The 17,452-nt window shown below is 42.5% G+C and overlaps 1 protein-coding gene across 18 annotated transcripts in view; it reads right to left on the reverse strand.

Annotated features, from left to right (window-relative positions):
- Positions 1-13,843, reverse strand: part of ICA1 (islet cell autoantigen 1) — a 124,586-nt gene extending 110,743 nt beyond the window's left edge. For 3 of the 18 annotated variants that reach the window (XM_081147067.1, XM_081147059.1, XM_081147070.1), the window contains exon 1: positions 13,364-13,447. The gene's annotated coding sequence lies outside the window, so the exon portion shown is untranslated. Of the gene's footprint in view, positions 1-694; positions 794-13,363; positions 13,539-13,708 lie in introns of those variants that run through there. The other 15 variants (XM_081147060.1, XM_081147063.1, XM_081147066.1 and 12 more) reach the window with 11 other exon arrangements.
- Between the last annotated feature and the right edge of the window lie 3,609 nt (positions 13,844-17,452).

Consider the following 17,452-nt stretch of genomic DNA (forward strand, 5'->3'; position numbering starts at 1 on the left):
TAGTGACTACGGTATTGGACAGTGCAGTTTGAACAGGAAAGACAGACATAAAAACATAATTTCCAGACTCACAAGACTCTTTGACATCTGCAAGGGACCTATAAAAAGATCTTCATGAATTCCCAAATTTGTAAATTCTGCTGTAAAAATTTCATTTCCACTGTCAAAAAGAATAAAGTCTATGATTAGCTAATACTTCAATTCACGATTCTGCAAAGGGAGCTATTGCTCCACTTCTGTCACAAGGCACTTATGAAAGCAGCCCAAAATGAACCGTATCATGTCTCCAACTTTTTAATGGCACAGAGAAGACTTCCTAAAGTTCTGCTTATGGCTGCCTTACCTTGGAAGACAAGCAAAGAAGAGCAAGGATTAAGTCGCTTATGGACAGTGAGTCCCAAGGTAAGAAAAAACAAAAACATGAACATTGTTAAATTCAGCACCACTTGCCCACATGAGTGACAGATGAGCCAGTAAGAACTACTCAAAGAAGCAGGGGTGCAAGAGTTACCGGATCAATGAAAATCAAGTTCCAAATTTTGATGTAACAACTTTGAGGATGGATGAGTTAGTGAGGAACAGGCTAAGACAAGAAGCAAAGAGGAAAGATGTCTCCCTGCTCAGAAGTGGCGTGCTACAGAGGTCAACACCTCCACCTTAGGTGACACCATGACCACTGACCCAATTCTCTTACACTTTTCCAGGCTGCACCTTTCACCACATGCTACAAGGTCAGGCATTAAAACCACAGCTGTTCTTGACCACACCCATGTGGCTGAGAGACATTCTTGCCCTGTGGGGAGAACCAGAAGAACAGGGAGGAAGAATATTCTGTTCAGATTTTGTATGGGTTTCTGTGCAATAATTATGTTCATTTTGCCTCTGTGCTTTTCTTACATGTTTGCTGTGCTAAGTCTTTTTTTCCTTACAGCACAGAAGTTAGACATTTATGTAATTACAAAGTGGTCCCCTGATAAGTCCAGTACCACCTGACATCATAAGTAGTTCTTACATCATTATTGATTATACTCTCTATGTGACTATTTTATAATTGCTCATTCGCACATCTTACCTTCACCTTTTTCACCCAGCCCACCAACCATCCCCACCCACCTCAAAACCACCAGTCTCTTCTCTGTTATCTATTAGCTTGTTCTGTTTTGTTTTTTAGATTCCACATACAAAGTGAAATCTTATGGTATTTGTCTTTCTCTGTGTGACTTATTTCACTTAGCATAATAACCTCTAGGTCCATCCATTTTGTCCAAATGGTAAGATTTCATTCTTTTTATGGCTGAGTAATATTCCATTATAGATACATACCACCTTTTCCTTATCCAGTTGTCCATCGATGGACACCTAGGTTGCTTCCATATTTTGGCTATTGTAAATAATACTGCAATGAACATAGGGATGCATTTATCTTTTTGAATTATTAGTGTTTTGGATTTAAAAAATAAATAAATACCCACAAGTGGGATTGTTGAGTCATATGGTAGATTTATTTTTAATTTTTTGAGGTACTTCCATACTGTGTCTCACAGGGGCTGCACCAATTTGCAATCCTACCAACAGTGCATGAGGGTTCTCTTTTCTCCACATCCTTGCCAACATTTGTTGTTTATTGATTTATTGATGAATATTTTACCCACCTGTGTGGACAGACTACAACTGTTCCACTTGTTTTTACTATAGCCATTGAAAAGTCATTTTGAACACACTGGACAGCCAATACATAAGCAAAAGTTTCTTCTAAATACTCCCAAAATAGTTTTCCAATTCTGCTAGGTTCACAGAATGGTAAAGCAAGCCCACTTTTAAAAAAGTTTGATGCATTGCTACAAAGAAGAGAAGTCAGTCAGTCTGTCCTTGGCTGCCTTAAATCCTCATACTGAATTTTCTTCCTTGGAAACAGAACATGGGAAAGTATTTTCATTCCATATAGGCTACGTTCAGCAGTGCTGAACATTTGTTCTGGCCCAGTACCCCTTTCTATGAGCTTATGGAGTGAGGTAATGGCACCTCTGATTATATTTGGATTAAGCAAAGAATCCAAAATTCTTGAGCCAACTCTTACTCAGAGTAAAGGTAAGATCAGTAGCTGTATTTCACCAGATCACGATTCTCAGCCCACAAAGATATTTCAATAAGCTTCCTCCTGAACACACTTCCTGTGTCCTGTTTCTTGTGTGGTTTCATGTTTAAATTAATTACCTTTCCAACATTAGCAGACTTTTCTCCTCCATCAGTGAGCAGTTTTTCTGTTAGTTGGACTACTTGCTGAAACTGAGTCCAGAATCCCTTTTTCTTGATTCTGTACTGAACATAAGGTGGATTCTCTTGAGTTGTAGATCTGAGCCACTGCCAAATTTGTCATTTTCCTCTCTAATTTATTCAAAATTTCTATTTTCTAACTAAAAATTGTCACTCACTTAGAGCTCTTCAGCTCTGTGTGCACACGAGCCTCTAGCTTTCTTTGGGAAGCGGGCTATTTTTCACCCATAAGAAACACTTTTTAAGAGAACAGAACAATGATTTTTATAATTTCCCATAAGTGTGTTTGAAGTATAAATATTAAAAGTTTCAGTAGAAACAGAGAAAAAACTGAAACAATCCTCCAGGCATAATTAATGATACTTATTATTTTTAAAATATTGATACATCAAACCGTGTTCACACAGTTGAGAAAGAGAGATCCCTGAGGGGGGAGGGGGTGTTAAATTATCTCCCATCCTTTCAAAAGCTAAGCATTAATGTAATTTTAACTAGCTTTTATGTTTTTCCCATCTCTCAGATATCACACGGCTTTTCCTCTCAGATTTTATTAAGGCTATAATTGAGTATTTCATATAACTTTAAATGGATTCTGTTTCTCGTTGAGTTTTGTGTCTTCTACAAATGATTTCTGACATTTCATAAATTCACAAGTAGGAGTGAAACGTGATCATGCTTTAATTTTGTGAGTCATGCTTCAATTCTGTGAGTCAGCAAATCTTACAAGAAGAAAACAGAATTCTAACCTTATTTAAGGCAGCTAAAAGATGGAGGAGTTTGTATTTAAACCCTACACATGTAAGTCGCTGTTAAAATTTGAATTTTAAATGATCATTTTATTTACATTTTGAAACAGCTCAGGTATTATATAGGCATTAATTAAGCTTAATGATGCCCTAAACCTATTAAAATCACATCCCTAAAGTAAATGTTTTTAATGCCAATACAACTTGTCTCCCAATATGCTGCTCAATGTAAAATAAAAACTGGTAACCCCATGCCCATGCCACAAACTTCTGCCTCCTCCAAGTCACTCCACCCATCTGGCCTTCCTTTGCTTATCTGTAACAGTAAAGTAGGCTAGCAGACATCTCGAATTCCCTCAGTCATAAACACTACAAAGCTAATTTTAATTACTCTTGGAGACATTTATATATAAGAGAAAGCTTAGAGATGATGAACACATCTTTTTTAAATATAAGGAAATTGGGATTCCAAAAATGGAGAAAATGTGTCCAAGATCAGGTTAAAGATCATGTTCATAAAGAGTCTCTTCCTCTAAGAGATGTTTATCAAAGGAAAATATCAAACATAGCATCTCATATTTTAAGAAACTAAAAAAAAAAAAAAATAGCCAAGATATTCTCTAAAAGGTTTTCCTCAACATTAATATTAGTTAAAAATATTACGTCAGTTAGACGCTGTTTTAATTCTATCAATTTTGAAATTCTTACATCAATTCTATGAGTCAGGCACTGTTGTTACCCCCATTTCAATTCTTGTATCTTTCAATAATTTCAATAAAAGCTCTGTTCCCACGGAAAAAAAATATTATGTCCCCACAAAACAAACTAAAAACAAAATAAACCACACAAAACTCAGATGGCTCACAGGGGCATAGTCTATGTCTTGCTTGCCCTATTTTCTCATATTTAAAGCTCTGTTTGCAAAGGATGTTTGAGGGTGAATTTTGTGCTACAACAAAAATCATGGCAACAACAACAAAGAGACTGGCGTGTGAAAACAAGAAACCTCAAAGACCTTTAAAAGCAAATAACATTAAATGGCTTAGAAGACTGGAAACACAAAAAGAACAAATAGGTTATTTTTGCTAGAGAAAAGATTAATTTAAAAACTTGCTGTATGAATTATATTCACCTTTCATTTTATTTAGGTTGGTTTATATAACTTTCAAATGTCCATCAGGATTTAGCATATGGATTTTAATCTCTAGTACTTATGGTGGGTTTTTTCTATAAAAGCATAACTTCAAAAGGTGACAATGAAGGAACATCCTACTCAATCAACTTCAAGAACATACAATGGGGTAAAGATAGTCTACTCAATAAATGGTGCTGGAAAACTTGGACAAATACATGCAAAAAAAAAAAGAAAAGTAACTAAACCACCTTCTTATACTACACACAAGAATAAACTCAAAATGAATTAAAGACTTAAATATTAGACTCGAAACCATGAAAATCCTAGAAGAAAACACAGGCAGTAAAATCTTGGACATATCTCATAGAAATGTTTTTTCTGATATATCTCCTCAGGCAAGGGAAACAAAAGAAAAAATAAACAATAGGACTAAATCAAACTAAAAAGTTTTTGCACAGCAAAGGAAACCATCAACAAAATGAAAGAACAACCCACTGAATGGAAGAACATATTTGTTAATGATACATCCGATAAAGGGTTAATATCCAAAATTTATTTCAAAATAACGATGAAACTCAACACCAAAAGACCCCCAAACAATCCAATTAAAAAATGGGCAATGGATCTGAATAGACACTTCTCCAAAGAGAACATACCGATGGCTGAGGCTGATATATGAAAAGATGCTCAATATCACTAATCATCAGAGATGCAAATTAAAATCACAATATCACCTCACACCTGTCAGAATGGCTACCATCAATAAAATCAACAAACAGCAAGCATTGGCGAGGGTGTGGAGAAAAGGGAACCCTCATGCACTGTTGATGGGAATGCAGACTGGTGTAGCCACTGTGGAAAACAGTATGGAGTTACTTCAAAAATTTAAAAATGGAACTGCTTTATGACCCAGCGATTCCACTTCTGCGAATATATCTGAAGAAACCCAAAACACTAATTCAAAAGAATATATGCACCCCTAGGTTCACTGCATTATTTACAATAGCCAAGATTTGGAAGCAGCCCCAAGTGTCCATCAGTAGACAAGTGTATAAAAAAGCTGTGGGGCATTTATACAATGGAATACTACTTGGCTGTAAAAAAGGAAATCTTACCATTTGGGACAGCATGGATGGACCTCGAGAGCATTAAGCTAAGTGAAATAAGCCAGTCAGAGAAAGACAAATACCATATGATTTCACTTATATGTGGAATCTAAAATAAATTAACAAACAAAATAGAAACAGACTCATAGATACAGAGAACAGGCTGACAGCTGTTAGAGAGGTGGGGGCTGGGGGGGTTGGTAAAAAAGGTGAAGGGATTAAGCAAAAAAAAAACAAAAACAAAAAACTCAGACACAGACAACAGCAAGATGATTCCCAGAGGGAACAGGGGTGGGGGGAGGTAGGAGAGGGTAAAGGGGGAATAAATGGTGGTGGAAGAAGACTTGACTTGGGATGGTAAACACACAACACAATATACAGACGATGTACTGTAGAACTGTATACCTGAAACCAATCTAATTTTATTCACCAGTCACCTCAATAAATTCAATTAAAAAATATATATACATATACCTACAAATACATAAATTATGTTATATATAATTTATATGCAAATATGTAGAAATAAATGGTTAACAACATTACAGACTTGATGGAAAAATAACTGTGTGAATATAGTGACCACAACTCCATGAAATTACACATTAGCATAATGCCAGCAATCAGAATAATTAGAGAGATACTATTGTTTACAAGGTTCTTTTTCTTTTAATTTTTTCACAAGGTTCTTTTTCTTCAAATTCATAATAAAGCATCTTAAAGAGATAATCAAGTAATTTCTTATGTCTCCACAGGATCACTCAGAGCTTAGAGAGAATTTATAGCTCATTTAGTCTAATCTCTTGTTTTCACAGAGGGAACTGAGACCCAGGACTAAAGAAAATTTCCCAAGGCACACAGTAAGCCTTTCTCATTAGCATTAAATTACTGAAGAACACAGACAGCAATATGTGGTTTATCAAACGTCTATGCTGTACACAGGTCCTGCAAACAAACCACCGCAGCTCCTTGCGCTGGAAAGGGCAGGGATTCAAGCACTTTCCTCGGTAAATCATGTTTGAGTCTGAGCTGGCCTAAGAGCGAGGGGTGAGGGCAGCCCAGGCAGGGGAGGGAGAAGTGAACAAAGGGCCTTAGAATAAGTCGGCAGCGACGGGAAGCAGACGGCAAGAGAAAGCACCGTGTTTCCACGTGCCCGACGGACAGAGCCACCTTGCCTATCTACACGGGTCATCAGTTGGTGTTATGTGAGAACTCACAAAAGATACCTTTTCCAGGTTCTCTCTACTGTCCTGGAGAAGAACCTTGCGGGGTTAAATGGCAGCGGTGCCCGGGTGAGTAAGGCAGAAGGCTGGTTATGGTGATGGGCATCAGGAAAGACAGGGCGAGCAGGCATATGCCTGGCGGGAGCGGCTCAGCACCCACGCAAAGCTTGCCGGCTTCCCGGTGACAGTCACACTGCCCGCGGCAACACCGGGGAATGAGCATTAACTGCAAGGACACTCAGCCCTGGCCTTCAGGGCGCAGCAGGTGGAAGAGAACTCCCCACGGCGATGATGACCAGTCTCCCTCCTCATGCACTGAGTGGCCCAAGTTGAAATCGTAACTTCTCTCTCATTTCTATAGTCAGTCTCCAAGTTCTCTCCACTCTACCTCCTAAAAAGCTATTAACTACATCTCCTCTCTATATTCACACCGAGGACTTAGTCTTGGCCTTCAGAGGCAACACTACCCCTGTATCTGCCCACTCCAATCTTTTACACCACAGCCTGAACTATTACTATAACAGTAAGTCTAATTATACCACCCTCCTACCAGAGAAAATTCCAAATTTCTTAGCAAAAAAACCCAAGCCCGTTCCCATTCTGGCCCCCTTTCCAAAAAATTTTACTATATCCCTTACACAGAACTATTCCTTCTGGTCATTACGGAATGCTAGAGCTTTCCCGAATATGCTATGCCACTTGCAGTTTCTTTCCACTTCAAATGCCCTCCCCCTCATTTATCCAGTTGGCCAACTTATGGCCAACTTATGCCTTACTGCAGGACTCTCCTCAAATGTCACCTCCTCCATGAAGCTTTCCCCAACCCAACGCCCACCCGGCCCCCCCTCAGGGGCCTTCCACTCCTGTCATCATCACTGAGAATTAACTGCCCCATGCTGGCGGTACCCTGCACTTCCATTACTCTCCAGGAATGAGCTAATTACATCTGCATCTCCTGCTCTAGACTCTCAGTCCCTTGAAGGCAGGGACCCCAACTGATTTATCTTTGCCTCCTGACACCAAGCCAAGTACCTGAAACAGAAGGCCTTAGTAAACATGTGATGGACAAAGGGCAATAATCATGTGCTACCATTTCCAGAGCGCTTCTCACGTGTGAAGCACTTAACCCCATTATCTCATCCCCACAACACCACAACAAAGGGGATACCACCCCCTTTGTTGAAGAAAAGGGCGACAAGGTGAAGGGATTAAGAACTACAAACTGGTAGTCATACAACAGTCATGGGGATGTAAAGTACAGCATAGGGAATGTAGTCAATAATATCGTAATAACTATGTACGGTGCCCAGTGGGTACTTGAAATATTGGGGGGCACCACTTTGTAAAGTATATGATAGTCTAACCGCTATGAGTACACCTGAAATTAATACAAAATAATATTGGATGTAAACTGTAATTGAAAATAAAATTTTAAAACAGGAAAAGAAAAGCTTAGAAAGGTGAAATCGTTTGCCCAAAGTCAACAACTAGCAAATTCAGATCTGCTCTTGACTCCTGAGCTCCTGTTTGTAACCACTCCTTCCTACTCCTCGATGAAAGAGACGGGTAATGGGCTCTGTTTCTATAAAAACAATCTCTTCTAATGACAGGCTCAGGCCCTGTGCTAGTCCCAGATCCATTACCACCACGGTGCTCGCGCACAACAAAACCTTGCTGATGGACTCCTGGTGGCTATCAAGGCTCCTACCAATACGGAGAGGGGACGGCATTTCCTCAGTGAGCTCCCTGGTCTCTGGCGAAGGATGCACTCACCCAGAAACGTGCACAGAAGGCTGGATTTCCCCTAAGTACCTTTAGGCTTTATACACTGGTGTCCATGCCCTATTCTGGGAAAGGAGAAGTGGGTGTGAGTGATGATGGTAAGTAATGGAAGAGATTTTAATTCGTGTTCTGGGAAAGCGGCCACAATACTTTACAGTCACTCCTTGTACAAATACTCTCACCCCCTAGAATGAGAGGACCTTTCCACACTCAATCTGGGCTCTCAGGGTTAACAATATACCATTATCTATAAAATCAGTGGTCCATCACTGAGCACACATACCTCGTGTTTCCCGCCCCACAGTATTGCATTACATTCAGTTGTCTTTTTCAGTCATCCCCTTTTAATTTTACGTATTTTCTGTTAAATGTATTCTAAAATTGACCTCTTCAGTTTCCCTAATCCTAATGACAATACTGGTCCTCTATTTTCCACTAAGGCCTCTACCACAACCAGGACTATTCAGCAGGTAAATGAAATTAATCCTGTGCTTACCCTGATCAATACACTTAATCCTCTCAAATCACAGATGATTTGAACTTGCCAAAGGTCACTCGGCTGATAAGGGATACACATGCACATTGGGCTCCAGACATGAGGACTATTTGGCAGCATCCTCTCCCTTGCTCCTGGATACTGTGTTGAGAACTCTTTCTCTCCATTTCCAGCCCTTTTCACCTGCCAAATTCCTACTGGTCCTTTAAGGCTCAGCACAAATGTCCCCTCTTCCAGGAACCTTCTCAGGTTTTCTCTGCCCTCTCACCTAAGCAGGGTGCCTCTGGCCTAGGCTTCATCCCTCTGTTTTTGCTGAAACATAACTGTCAGCTGACTTCTCTATTTCTCCCTTACTATGCTCTAGGCTCCTCCAGAGTAGCATAGGGTCTGGGTCTTGTCATGGATTTCCCAGTATCAGCCCAGTGCATGGCACATGGCATAGACACAACAAATACCTGCTGAAAACTGAGAGTGACCCCACTTCTCTGATTTGGCCAAAGGCCTGGTGAAATGATGTGATCTCGCTTAACAGGAGAGATTGCTCGTTATGAGCAATGCCATTTCTCAGCATTCCATAAACTCATTCTCTCTCCCTAGGTTTACACTGGAACAAGTAGTTACTATTAATTGAGAAACCAACACTTCTCAGACATTGAGATGTATGCTTCGGGCACAATATGCTTATTCTGACGACACTGCCAAGGAGGCATCACCCTCATTTTATGAGTGAAGCTCAAAATCAGTTATCCTAAGTAACTGGTTTTTGGTCACATAGAAGGCAGGCTGGGTATTAAGAGCATGTATTAAATGCCTGTTATGCACAGTCATCCCTGTCCTGGAGAGATGCATTAATATTTAAGATTACTTATACACACACACACACACACACACACATATATACACAGAGTGCATATATTTGGATACTGGAGTAGTGAAAGCATGGTCAGCTAGGATTTATAGAGGTTCAAGGTACTTCTACCATACATATTATCCTGGGCATCTCACACCGGTCCTCTTAATTTTTTTTATCAGGTAGATAGAGATTATAATACCTACTTACCTCAAGGAGGGCTGAACATGCAGCTCTGTCAAAAGAGGGCATTGGCCCATTTTAGAGCACCGTGTTAGATAAAGCGCTTGGTACAGTGTTTCTCAAGAGCATGGAAGGGCCCTGGACATCAGAGCCACCTACGGCGTCAATAAGAGATGGGAGAAGCCAGGCTGGGAATCTACATTTAACAAGCCCCCAAATGATTCTATTGTGCAGAAAAGTTTTATAAATGCCAGGTCACAGCAATGGTTTTCAAACTTTAATGTACACATGAGTCACTCAGGGATCTTGTTAAAATGCAGATTCGAATTCAGTGAGCCTGGTGGGCAGGTTGAGATTCCTGCATGTCCAGCAAGCTGCAAGGGGACTCCAATGTTGCTGGTCTATGAATGATATCTGAGCGGCAGGGATTTGGAAGATCTGTCCCCACCGGAACAAATTAGCTCTGCTTTGTTTCGGGACAACAGACTGCACTCCCCAACTTCAGAAGTAGTCCAGAAAGCCCCAAACTCTCAATATTGGTACAAAATCACACAAACTACTGAAAACCAAATTAGAACATCTTCCCTCTCGCCAGGGGAAAAGCAGCAGCATCCCTTCCAGATACAGATGGCACATATGGTTAGCATGTGAAAGAATAATTTACTACTACTACCAGTCCTATTTACCGTGCAAAGCATTTTCTATATATGTGAAAATTAATCAACAGAAACCTCATTTAGAGAACTCACAGATGTCATTCAACAACACTACTGACCCCAACAGGAGACCACACACCTTGCATCTCTGACAGAAGGGATACTTTACAACCTCGCCCAATAACAGCTCAGCCAAGGGGAGACTGCCATAATTCAGCCCATGAACAGTCCTACAGTCCGAGCTTCCAATTTCCTCCAACCGACCCTTCATTTACAACAGTTCCTCCTGAGTCTATAAAAGTGTTCCCCCCTTTGTTTCTCTGGACTTAGGAGTGGTTCACCATTAGACACATGGTCCTGAAATGCAATCCTTTGTTGTTCCTGAATCAACCCATTTTTCTGGAGAAATATCTGGCCATCTGTTAAAGGTAAACATATATTATCTCTACTCCCCACCACAACCCCACAAGGTGGATATTCTCGCTCTATAGATGTGGAAATGATGACGTAGAGAGCGTAACTTGCTCAAGGTCGCCTGGCTAGTTAGTTGTTGCAGTTGGGGTTCCAATCCTGCTCCGATGGGATCCAAAGCCTGTGTATCCTCTGAACACCCTACATGATGCTAGATATGACTGTGGTATAAAATGTGACAACGTGGGGGTGGGAGGGGTTGGGGAAAAACGTTTACCCCCTGTCTGAGTGTCAAGCTCTGTTGAGGCAGATTCTAGATGGGAGTGTGGATAAGAATAAGGTTAATTAATTAGTGACCTATGCAATCAAATGAACAAAAACATGCAGATAGCAAACTTGTCCATGGTTCCCATAAATCTGATAATGCAGATAGAGTACAAAGTGCACTAGTGACCAGTGCACTGATCCTAAATGTTGCCACCTCCCCTCAGGCTTCCAGCTGTGACGTTCAACCAGTAAAGAGGAAAACTTCTTCCTGGTCCACCTGGCCTATTAACTTCCCCGCCTTCTCCTGTATGAGGTTTCTGTAACCTTAAAGTTCATACCAACACAGGTTGTCACTGCCATGTCATTTCACAGTGACCACACCTCCCTGCCTCTGAAAAAACTGCCTGCACTTGAAAAAATGTACTGTTTAGTCAAATGTCTTGAAAATGCAGCAATATTTAACGTTTTCTTTTGGGTAACAAAATTTTCTGTATTTTTCACACGGTTGACGTGGAGAGAGAAAAGCTCAGAGAAAGAGAAAGATGTTCAGAGAAAGCAGTCAGCTAGATACTCAAGTGTAGCAAATGGGGGGAAGATGGCTATGAAATAAATTGCCCAGGTATTTACCATCCAGTGTCTTTAGCAGTTAATGACCCATGGGTGAAGTATCCACAGTCAGTTTTTTAAACCTCAGGTTTCCTCACTATTGTCATTTGTACTCAACAGCTTAACTGTTATTTTCTAAAGATCTATTATCTTTAATATAAACAGTACAACTATTTACCTACATAATGCAAAAAAGAAAGCCATATCTCCTGCAATTAAATGTGTATGTACATGATAGTCTAAAACCAGTGACATTTGCCCTTATGGTATACTCTACATATAATGTTTCAAAAGTAAAAACTGAACCTTAAAGAGAAACTGGTTTGAAACCCCACTTAAAAGTATTTTTAGAATGTGTGTGTATTTTCAATAGAAGGAAAGAAACTGAGTCTGGAGCATTAATGTCAAACCAATAAGCATTTCCTATTTCACTTCCCAGCCCCTGGGAACAGCTCAGATCTCTGAAAATCTAAACTAAAAGTCAACCCAAACCAATTTGAGGTTTTTCTGGACAGGCTTTACTGAAATGTTTGGATACGAACATGTTTGCAGTTGAGTCATAAGGTATAGGGCCTTAATGGCTAAAGCCTTATGGGCCTTTCTTCCTACGTTCAATACCACTCTCCAAACCAGCTGGTGCTAGATTTTCCAGGCCCTGCTCGTTTCTATAAAGTTCCATCTCAGTTACTAAGGCTGCCACCCAGCACCATTTCTCAAGCTGACTTTTTATGCTATGTAAACAGAGGAAAACCTGATTTCGTTTAGCAAACTAGGACTCTCCCCAACCAGGCAGTTTAATACCTTTCACCAGCGAAAGGGCGCAGTACTTTCAAGACCCCCAAAGAAAAGCTGAGGGGCCTAGGGGGCACTCCCAGTGAAAAGTGCGAAAGGTTCAGGGAGAGCCGTTCTGGGCCAGGGCAGGCGTAACAACAGGATGTGCCCGTTTCTAGAGGAAGCAGGAGATGCAATAGCCGTGGGTCAGGAAAGGTGGAGTCAGCAGGACCCAAAGGAAACGCGCGCGCCAGGGTTTGCAGGGACGTGGCCTGCTGAGGGTCTCTGGTTCCAGGCGGGTCCCAGGGTGGTGACCACCGCGTTCGCAGGGTACCAAGCTCAGGCCTCCCCGGCACTAGGGGTTATAAAGAGGTGCCCATCTGCTCCCCGCCACCTCCGCCAAAGATGGGAAATGGTGTGAAGAGAAAAGGCAAACACCAGGCGCCGCCGCAGGTGAACTTGTCAACAAGTCAGCCCCGGATGCAAGGACCCCGAGGTGCCGGGGCCGGAGCGGCTGGGAGGCGAGGCACTGAGCGGGTGGGGCGCTGCGGGCGCTGGGGCCGGAGCCCGCAACGCTCCCCGCCCGCTCCCCGGGGCTGACGCGCGCTCTCCCGGCGCGCGCACCCGCCACAGCTCCCCGGGCCCGAGGGAGCGGCGGGGGAGGGGAAGGGGCTTCGGCGGCTCCCGCACGGGGATCAGAGGCAGGAGGAGGCGACCCGCCTGTCCCCCGCCGCCCACGCAGGGCAGCACTGGCCGTCCCAGGCCGGCGCCCCCGCTCGCCCCGGCTGCCGGACGCCTCCCGCTGCAGCCCGCAGCCCGCCCGGCGCGCCCCCGCCCCGGCCCCGGAGGGCAGGTACCTCGGCGCCCCGGCCCCCGGGAGCCTCCCGGCCGCGGTGCGAGCGTCCCTCCGGCTCCCGCGTCCGACGTCAGCGTCAGCAGAAGGCGAGGGGGGCGGGGGAGCGCAGGAACCGGCCCTTCCTGCGCGGCCCCAGCCGGAATCGCAGCCGCGGAGCCCGAGCGCGCCGCAGAGCCGAGCGGAGCGGAGCAGCGCCGCGGGCGGGGGGGCGGCGCGCGGGCGGTCGGGCCGGGCCCCGCCGCCGCCCCCTCGCCCTGTCGCCCCCCTGCCAGACTCCCGGCCGGCCGGCCGGCCAGCCCGCCGGCGGGACCCCGGGATCTGATGAGGGAGGGCGCTGGGGCCTCACCTTGTTGGGGCGGATCTGGGGTTGGGGGAGTGAGGCTCCCTCTGTCGACTCCCGGGGGTCTGCCCTGGACCACCGTCTCCAGGGGTATCCCCGGCTCGGATCTGCTGCCCAGGGTGACCCCGCCCCTGCCCTCGGGCAGGTGTTCCACGTGTCCATGCCATTTGCGTCACAATGACCTGGCCTACAGGTGGGAGCCTGGGCGCAGGGCTCGGACCGTGCCCGGTGCGGGGCGTGCTCCCTGCTCCCACCGCAGGGTGCTGTGGCTCCAGGGGACAGGGCGCTTCGAGGCTTCACCGCCTAGAAAAGTTTCGGCTCCAAGGGAAAAGACTGTGTGAAAAAAACTGTAGGTGTATGTATATAATTTTTTCATTCCCATATAATCACATACTTTTTATAGTTGTTATAGACGCTCATAAGTAGTTTCATCTTCTCTTATCCTTTGTCAGCAAGAACCAAACTCTGTTTTTAGAGTACCCTACAGTGATCTCGTGAAGAAAAAGGGCTGGAATAGATACTTCCCAAAATTACCTACGCTGAAAAGCAGTCCGGATGTGCTTTGACTCAACCCCTGGTTATGTTATATATTCGTCTAAAAGTTCATTGAATAGTCACCGATGGAAACAATTTAACAAGATGGAATGAAAGACGATTATTAAAGATGCAAACAGATCCAAAATCCACAACTAACATGAATGGGCCGCTCGTTATGTGCCAGGCATATGCTTTATACTTTACATTTAATCCTTAGGGCAACCCAGTGCTGTAGCTAAAATTATTATTCCTGTTTTACAAAGGAAAACGCTGCCCGAGTGCCATAGAGGCATTCAGCTAATGGGATATTGAGTTTGAGTCCGGAGTTGTCTGAACCAAGAGGTTTAGCTTAATCTCAAGATAGAAGGGTGGTTGGCCAAAGTGGACAGGCAAAGGCATAGGAGAAGATGCTGCATTGTAATGTACAGGTAATAAGATAGTACAGCTCCTGAAAGGTGTATAACTTTTAAAGTTGACATTCTTTGGATATATTCCTTGGGGATTCTGTTTGTCATAGATAGGCTGAGCGTGTCTCAGTATGGCACAAAATATAGAGCTGAGCAAACATCAAGTCTTTAATAAATGTTTACGAATAAACAATATGGACTACAAAATAGCAAATTGTTGAAAATCTGAGATTCAGGAGAAGTTTTGGGAGAGAAAAACATTGCTCCTGTATTTGGCTTTTATAAGGAGCATTCAAACTGTTAACAACACAAGCTAAATGATTTTCCTGTTTGTAAGAAGGAAAGCGGGGGGGGGGGGGGGGGGGGGGGGGGGGGGGGGGGGGGGGAGGGCTAAACCCTTAAAATGAGAAAAATAAAAGGCTTCCTTGCAAAAGAAAGACGATTAAGATATTTAGTTTTAAAATATTTGATTCCACCTGGCCGGACGTGGCTCAGCGGTTGACCTGGGATCCAGGCGATCGGGGTTGGATTCCCGGTCAGGGCACATGCCGGGGTTTCGGGCTCAATCCCCAGTCCGGGGCATGCAGGTGGCAGCCGATCAATGACTCATCATTGATTTTTTTCCCCCCTCTCTCTCTCTCCCCATTTCCTTTCCTCTTTCTGAAATCAATAAAGATATATTTTTTAAAAATAAAATATTTGATTCCAAGAACCATTAACTTACAAGTAAAACCTATTAGGAGTTTGAAAAGAAGAGATTATAATTTTTTTTAACAGAATGAAGTGCTTTTGTTTTTTAACATAGTATGTGCTCAACAAATGTTGGCTGAATGTATCCATCAGTTAATTAAAGCATTGAGAGAGAAAAAGTTCACAAACTTTCCTGGCTCTATAACGTTCTCCTTTCCACCAGTGGTGATTTACTAGATACAGGAAAAAGTATCAGAAACCCTTTTTATCAACGACTAGCTTTGTGGTAGATATTTACATTTGTTATAAGAGAGCCAGCAGAATGGCAGGTTGCATGTGTGTTCACAGTATTTCCTCAAAATACAGATAATTGGAACACAAGCATTAGGGGAACTGGGCAAAAAAGCTAATTTATATAACAAATGACTCAGATTCCCTTTTACTTTTCCAAAGATCAAGGTGAAAACCTGAGCTATGAGTCTAACAACCTGCCATGGAGGCTGAAAGTGGCTTCCAAATCCATGTCTAACAGTGAACAGATATGTGACACAGCACTATTTGGTCAATATGGCACTGAAATTCCTTAGGCTCCCAGAGGGTTTAAGATCAAGCTTTAAATGACTTTTCATCATTATTAATGCTGCCCTAAAATATAGGATAATATTTGAGGAAGAAAATAATAAATTCGTGCTCATTCTATATAAGCCGCAATCAGTGTTTTCCTTCCCATTTAAAAAATGGCTCCACCTATAACACTTCCATCTGTTTCTGGGGATCAAATTTCATTCTTGCAGAGCACCCTCAAGGTGCTAGTGAGAACTGAAACAATTTCTAAGAAGAGAATGGCTATTGAATGATAAGATGTGAAATTGAGAAAAAAACAATGTGCATTTTCCAGAGTGGAGCAGATGACAAACTTCTCCGCAGAAAAAATCCTTGCATATTCAATTCAATGATTTTTTTTCCCCCAGGTTCAAGATGTGCTAAGGGGACCACATGAATTAGGAATTCTGTTAGGCTGCCACTAACAGAGACCCAGAATAGCAGTGGGTTATATGAGATAAAGGTTTATTTTATCGCACATTAAAGAAATTGGGAAGAAGTCAGGCCAGAGCTTGTATGGCCTCCACTAAGTCATCAGGGTGTCTCCCTCTTCTTCCATTCCTACATCCTTAGGAAAGTAATATGCCTAAGAATAAGTCCAGGAGAGGGTGTGGAGAAGTAGGAACCTTCATACATTGCTGATGGGAATGTAAAAGATGCAGCCACTTTGGAAAATGGTCTGAAAGTTCCTCAAATGATTAAACAGAGTTACCATTTGACTCAGAAATTCCACTCCTAGGTATGTATGTACCCAAGAGAAATGAAGACCTGCATCCACACAAAAACTTACACACAGACGTCTATAGCAACATTATTCGGAATAGTCAGAAGGTAGAAATAATCCAACTATGATGGCACAATTATCCATCAGTGGATGAATAAATAAACAAAACAGTGTGTCTATATAAGAGAATATTATTGGTCCATGAAAAGGAATGAAATACTGATACATGCTGTAACTTGGGTGAACCTTGAAAACATCATATTAAGTGAAAGAAACCAGCAACAAAAGTCTATATATTATATGATTTCATTCACATGAAAGTCTGGGATAGGGGAATTCTATAGAGACAGAAAGTAGATTAGTAATTGTTTAGGGCTGGGGAGGAAAAATATATATATGTGTGTGTGCATATATACATATAAATACATACATGTAAATGTATATATTAACATATACAAACTTTTTATCTACATTAATATAATACAGTTAGTGGACTGTTATATATATTTTATGGTCTGAATGCTGCTTTTGCTCTCACCTAACATGAAGTAAGGCAGAATACCCTTCTTCCTCTTGGTGGATGGGCACCATGCTGCAAATGAGTGCTCTGCCGTCTATCCAGATGTATTTATAGTACCCCACAGCTCTGAAATCCTTTTATTTTCTGACTCATCTTTGACAGTACTCATGGTACCTTTTTCTAGAGTATGATGCTAAGGTAGAGCTTAAGCTATTATTATCAATGTGTTTAATAAGAACTATACATGTAAATCTTTTCAAGGCTCAGCT

The sequence above is a fragment of the Miniopterus schreibersii genome (genome assembly GCF_964146895.1).
Source record: "Miniopterus schreibersii genome assembly, chromosome: 9".
Taxonomy (NCBI): Eukaryota; Metazoa; Chordata; class Mammalia; order Chiroptera; family Miniopteridae; genus Miniopterus; species Miniopterus schreibersii.